At 44.9% G+C, this 7,076-nt stretch overlaps 1 pseudogene; it reads right to left on the bottom strand.

Moving 5' to 3' along the window:
• Positions 1-3,379: 3,379 nt before the first annotated feature.
• Positions 3,380-6,484, bottom strand: LOC142858141 (small ribosomal subunit protein uS5 pseudogene; annotated as a pseudogene).
• Positions 6,485-7,076: the final 592 nt, after the last annotated feature.

Raw genomic sequence — 7,076 nt, 5'->3', positions numbered from 1 at the left:
CAGCACAGTGCCTAATATACACAAGACACTCAATAAATATTAAATGACTAAATAAATGAATGTCTAGACCTACCTTTGATTCTTTATGGTTTTTGCTGTCTCGTTTATGGTTTCATCAATTTCTTTCCTCCCATCTGCTTAGAGATTTATAGTTTGGGCAGTGCCTCATTGTCTTTCTCCCATCCGTGAGAGAGGGAGTGTCTGAGCTGGATTGTGTGTGTGTGTGTGTGTGTGTGTGTGTGTAACTGAAGAGAGCAAGGTGCTGGAAGGGAACCCGAGAGACTCACCCTAGGCTTACCAGCTGACGAGGCAGAACCAGAACTGGTTCCGCAGTTTTACAGCAGGTCTCTAGCTCTCCTGGATGTTCGCAGTCTTCTAAGTGGCTGTCATTACTCAAGACTTAACTACACCCTGGAATATGAGAACATGGTATTCAAATAAAGACAGAAGACAGCATGAGCTCTATTTAGGCTGATCCTATCGCATTGTTTGTCTTACCAGATAATAAGCAGTCAAATCTCATTTCTCCCTTCCCCTCTAAGCAAAGACTAGGAAGGAAAGTTCGTGGCTGGAATTTCATCTCTAGATGCTTGTTTTCAGGCTTTATGAAGATTTATTGGAAGTGAGGTATTATAGTGGGTAATAAAACTAACTTCACTGACTACTGCGATGATGGGGAGTAATTCAAAAGCCATGGCTGCCATGTATTTTAATTCGTGTATGGGCACATCTAAAATGCAGGTGGACCGGTTTATTTTTCTGCCCCATATTCTCTCAAACATGATTATGGGAAAGACAGTTCCAAATGAGAATGGTTAATATATGGTTTCAAACTTGACAGTATCTGGGTTGAAATCAGCCAGCAGTCCCAGATACCCATCCTGGTGATTCTTCCTGTGATGCTTCTGTGTCCGTGAAACACCCTCGGGTCCTCTTACTCTTATGATGTTTGTTAGGCGTTTGTCGATGCTTTGACTTCAGACAATGTCTTGATGAGTACCCTAGACTGCTCTTGAGCTTGAGATATTCTTGTCTCTACCTCCGGATGCTGATGCTGGGTGTATAGTGTGAGCTTCCATGCCGGGCTTTCTTTACTAGTTTCCTATTCAAGCAACTTATAGTTTGTAGATCACACATAAGCATCACACTTGTGTGTGTGTGTGTGTGTGTGTGTGTGGTTATTCATAACCTCGAATTGATTCATCAAATCCTTTCATTTTTTGAAACAAAAATGCACAGTAAGGTATCTCCTAATCCCATCTTGACTCACTTAATGATAATCAAATAAAAACTATTTTATTTCATGCAAAAATTATTTAGTTAGCTACCCGAATGATTGATGTATTAAATGTGGCTTGTTTGGCAAGACAGACGCCAACAATTTTCTCCCATCTTTGAAACCACCAGCCCTGTTCCCACATGAGGTAGAGCCCAGTTAGCTGCTCAGTGAAGTACGACACAGGTGATACGGTATGTTCTGAACAGACATCTTAAGAAAATGACCAGGTTGTATTTCTGTCCCCTTGGGATCTGGTTTTCACGTCAAGGAGCTCAGCTGATGTGTAGCGAGGAGGGATCTCATAGACAGACAGTCACCGGACCAGCTCACGTATTTTCTGGCATCTTAGGAATGTACTTAACATGGCAGTGGGACCACCTTAGATGTTCCAGTTGTAGCTGAAACCTCTACACAGCACAACGGCAACCGTGACCACGGTCAGTCCCACAAAATACCACCACGAGCTGAACCTGCTTAGCATGCTCAGTGCTCAGTCACAGGAGATTGAGTGATGTAGGCTTTGTATGTGTGTGTGTGTGTTATTTTGTTTTGATGCAGCAATAAGCAAGACACCAAGATGAGAGGTTTGTCTTCCCTGCATCACTTCAATACACATTTATTGAGCAACGTCATGATTTTGCTAGAGGCATTTGCAGGGTAATCAGAAGCAGCAGCTGAAGGATCTCAAGTCGCTGTCACTGAAGGGAAGATGGGTGACAAGCAGTTCTGGTCTTTAAAGACATACATATTCTCCTAACCAACGGATTGGCAGCACTGAGACAGAGCTGAGCCTTTGAATACCATTCAAGTCAAACTAAATCAGAGAAGGCAAGGGGAGGGTACCGTTGAGTCTCAAAAAGGAAGAGTTATCCTTGTTTGAATGGCATCAGAAAGACAATGCAGGGGAAGTAGGGTAGCATGAGGATAGGTGTGGGGGTGGGAGAACAGAAGGTTTCACTACCTGGAGGCAGTGTGATGGGACATGCTGGACGACGATGGTGATTAAGGAAGACACCAGGACAGGACATGGCTAACTTCCTTCTGTGATGAGACCTTGGACCACACAGCGATGATGCTGTCCACGGGATATGAAGTTCTGATTTTCACACGTGGGTCGTCAGAATCACTACATCGATGGGACCCACATCTGTCATTGTGATGTCGTTTACTCTTCCATATTAAATAAGATAATGTTCGTGAGGTAATGAGTCAGGGAAATAAAGAGAAACTGCCCCTGGAATTAAAAGACTGACAGGAGAAGACACCAGAAATAGAAACAGAAATCACAAATCACCTAGACACGTCAGCACCCCGAGACACTCAGTATCCCAAGATACACTCAGCACCCTGAGACACCTCAGCACCCGAGACGCCTCAGTACCCCAAGACACTCAGTACCCCAAGATACACTCAGCACCAGAGACACCTCACTACCCCAAGATAAACTCACACCCCAAGACATCTCAGCACCCTGAGACACTCAGCACCCTGAGAAATATTCAGCACCTCGACAACGCAGCACCCTAAGATACGTTCAGCACCCCAAGACACCTCCGCACCCCGAGACACGCTCACTCACTGTTCTCACTGTCTTCAGCTGCAGCGATTTCAGGCCCATAGCTGAAGTTTTAGTTTATTTACTCCAAGTCACCACACCGCTTCAAGGGACTGACTCAATGGGTGGTGAAGGAAGAGAGAAATGACAGACAGATAGACAGATACATCCAGACAAAAGCTGGAATTGGGCACCCCAGATGCTCAGCATGTTTGTTATACGGAGCTGAACAAAGAAGCCCTGGTATTATGTCAGGCTGGATCAAGGAGGCAGGTTAAACTACTTACTCCTAGTAGGAACAGTCTCTGTAGGGTGTCAGTCTCCAGGCCATGACTATCTGAGGGGGTGGGGGAGAAGAAAGCTATGGGGGAATCTGCCGCACAGGCTGTCAGCATCAGCGCATGGACCACAGAAGGCTTTCCCATCCTCTGACCTCACCTCTAGAGGAAGGCTTCCCTTTCCCCACACGTCTGAGGCTGTGGACCTTGACATGGCTGGTTCATGCCAACAACACACATCCACTCAGGACTTCATTCACTCAGAGCTTAATTCTTTTTTTTTTTTAACAGACTTAATTCACTTTTATTTTCGTTGTATAAAAACCCTTTTGTGGTGGCCACAGCTGGAGCCTGGGTTTTCTGAACAGAGACTCTGGTGTGGGTTTTCACAAGATGGTCAGTGAATTCCTGATAAAGAGACTTGGTGAACACAGTCTCTTTCCAGAGGTCGGGGGTCAGGTAGCTGTAGGTCTTAGAGATGGCATCAAAGGTGGCCTTGGCAAAGTTGCCCAGGGTGGCAGTACAGCCCCTGGCTGATGTGTAGCAGTCATCAATGCCAGCCATCATCAGTAGCTTCTTGGGCACAGGAGCAGAGACTATGCCAGTGCCTCTGGGGGCAGGGATGAGACGCACCAGCACAGAACCACAGCGACCTGTCACTCTGCAAGGAACAGTGTGGGGCTTGCCAATCTTGTTCCCCCAGTAGCCTCTCTGCACAGGGACAATGGAAAGCTTGGCCAAGATGATGGCCCCTTGGATGGCAGTGGCTACCTCCTTGGAGCACTTGACACCGAGATCTACGTGACCATTGTAGTCCCCAATAGCGACGAAAGCCTTGAACCTGGTCCCCTGGCCTGCCCTAGTCTGCTTCTGTACTGGCATGATCTTCAGAACCTCATCCTTTAGGGAAGCTCCCAGGAAAAAGTCAATAATCTCAGAGCTTAATTCTTAATTCTCCACTCTACTGAAAGGTTTCTGTACCCCGATATTAGGTCTCTGCGCCGATGCAGTAAGCCAAATAAAGCTTAATTAAAAATAAAAGACCAGTTTTATTGACAAAACGCTCCCCTGCGGTTTTCCCACCCCGGGAGAGGAGACAGTAAAAAAACATGTGGCCTTCATATCAGCCCTCATTGTTCGCCATGTTCAGAGAGTCCGGTTTTATCCCATGCTATTTCAGTCACAGTAGCCCGGGGTTTTGATCCTACTTCATGTTCTGGCTTTGTGGGAGCCTAGCCAGTTTGGATGTTCACCTTCCTAGACCTGGATGGAGGGGGGAGGACCTTGGACTTTCCACAAGGCAGGGAACCCTGACTGCTCTTTGGACTGGAGAGGGAGGGGGAGAGGAGTGGGGGGAGGAGGAGAGGGGCGGGAGGAGGGGGAGGGAAATAGGAGGCTGGGAGGAGGCGGAAATTTTTTTTTCAATAAAAAACAAAAAACAAAAATAACACGTGGCCACTCTCTAGGAGGCAGTTGAATACTCTGTAGGCGTGGTCTTGAGCAGCTCGGGGGAGGAGCCGCAGCTTTGCAGGTCTATGAGACTGGGCAGGGTTTGGAATGGGGAAAAGGGAGGCCAAAGTGGAGAAACAACTACTCTGTGTTTCTAAAAGAAAAGAAGTGAAAAGAAAAAAAAATAAAGTAAAAAGTGGCTGAATGACTTTCTCTTGATTTCTCAGATTTAGATATTGTCCTCCAGATTCTTGGCAGAGATGAAGATTTTGGTTGCGTTATGTTACATTTCCTTTATCACTGCCTCCTTCTACGCAATTAAATCGCAGCTCTTGATGAACTGCACCTGAGTGCTTCCATTCTCATGACTACATAAACATTTCTCAGCTCGGTCAGATGAGGTGCCATCATTCTGCTGAATTTCTTACGCTCCTCTCGTTTTACCTGGCATTTCAACTGATTTAGTCCTCACTGCTCAGAAATACGTGAACAACCTTTCTGCGCCTCCAGCTGACTTCCAATATGCTTTCCAACGTCGAATTTTCTGTTTTCAACTTTCAGCTGCTTGGTTCCCTTTATGTGCGTGTGGGAGGGTACGGGAACACACAAGTGTGTAGCGGACAGAGACAGCCTCCGGCTTCATTCCTTGAACTTTGTGGTTGGTGGCTTGCTTTGAGACACTGTCTCTACCATAGCCTGGTGAACAGTGAGTCCCATGGGTCTTCCTGTTTCTACCTCCCCAGGACCGGATTTTTTAATTGATTTTAGGGATTGAATTCTGGTTCCCACGTTTGCAAGGCAAGCGCTTTGCCAACTAAACTGTCTACCAACGCTCGGTATATTCCACAGACGATTCCCCTGGAAATGCTGCCCAGTTCCAACCTGGATAGCCACCCTTCCTGACCTGGCACTCTGGAGAATTTCATTTTGGAAATTCTCTTGATGCAAACTGAGCTCTTCTGTGTTCCACGACTCCACTGCAGTCCATTCTTCAGTCTTATTGGGTCAAAGGAAGTGATTCACTAAAAGCAATTGTTTTGAAATATGAAAGTGAAAATTTTTCCTATTCTCATAGTTTATGTGGCAGAAAAATGCAGGTTGAACATTATTTCCCTTGGAGTTTCAAAGGTTGTGATTTTATTCTGTCTTGGCTTTTAATGCTGCTAGTAAAATACCTTCTATCATTCTGATACCCTTTGTATAACTGTGCTTTCTCTCTTTCTCTGCATGTATGTATTTGCACATGCATACATGTGTATGCTTTATGAGTGTTTTATGTATATGTGTTGTATGTGTATATCTGCCTATATGTGTATGTTGTATGTGTATGTCTATGTGTGTGTATATTTCTATGGATGTGCCTGTGCATGCGTGCCCATGTATGTGATTTGTGTATGCATGAATGTATCTGTGTTTGTGATACATGTGTTTGTGTCTATGTATGTAGTGTTTCCTCATCCATGTTAGAGTATGCCATGCTCTTTCTTTTATCTCCAGCTTTCTACCATTGCAGAATGGCACACAGCAATCTTCATCTATGTGCCTGCATCTAGAATGCAAGCTAAGTGAGCTCTTTGAACCCGGACACACGTGTTGTTGAGACTCTGACAATAGTTTCTTGCTATTGTTCAGGGATCGGTTTTAGAGTCAATGCTGATATTTTGCTGAGGTCGTCTCCTGAGCTTTCACCTTACATGTTCAACAATGGTTCCTCAAAATGTGATTTCATTTGATAATAATGGGGTTGTTGCAGATCATAGCAGTTAAGGATAAAAATGAGAGCCTCCTGGATTAGAGAGAGCTCTCTATCCAATAACTAGTGTTTGTATTTAAAAAAGAAAAAGTACCACCAACCCGTGAGTATAAACACCGCTTACTGCACCGTACAGATATCTTGCCATGCTGGTCCTTCTTGTGGTTCATGGGTGTTGACGTTGGGTAGGATGACTGAGTTCCTTCCTTCCTTTAACAGATTGAATAGTATTTGAGGTGCCATGGAAGTGAGACCGCAGGAAAGAGGCTTTCAGGTCAGATACAGCTCTAAGAATATATCTTGTGTCCTATGTGCCTGGTGTCTTCAGCAGCAGGGCTCACCCTTGACCCCAAGAGGCCACATGTTTGTGGACACTGAGAGGAATAGAAAGATGTGTGAACTGCTTTTTAATAGAGATTTGAGTCACTGGCAGTTTGGACTTAACATATGAGATTGTACTTGTTTGTTTCTCTGAGAGATGGAGTCAGGTTCTGAGGAAGAAGATGGATTGTTCTCTCTCTCTCTCTCTCTCTCTCTTGAAAATTATTTTTAAAAAAGAAACTTGAAGATTCTCTGTGTGAATACGGTTTGACCACATTGAATCCTACAGGAAACTGCACTGGAGGATCATGGCTGCTTTCAACCACAAGATTTATAACAATCCTTGTGCCCAACATCAAGGTTAGGATTGCATGGAGAATAATAGCAGAAAATGCCATCTGCAGCATCCTTATGATTTTAAGAACCAGTGAGAAATGCCAT

This window comes from Microtus pennsylvanicus, chromosome 10 (assembly GCF_037038515.1).
Source record: "Microtus pennsylvanicus isolate mMicPen1 chromosome 10, mMicPen1.hap1, whole genome shotgun sequence".
Lineage (NCBI taxonomy): Eukaryota > Metazoa > Chordata > Mammalia > Rodentia > Cricetidae > Microtus > Microtus pennsylvanicus.
Note: the sequence above shows the minus strand (reverse complement) of the source record. Positions and strands in the feature narration are given on the sequence as shown.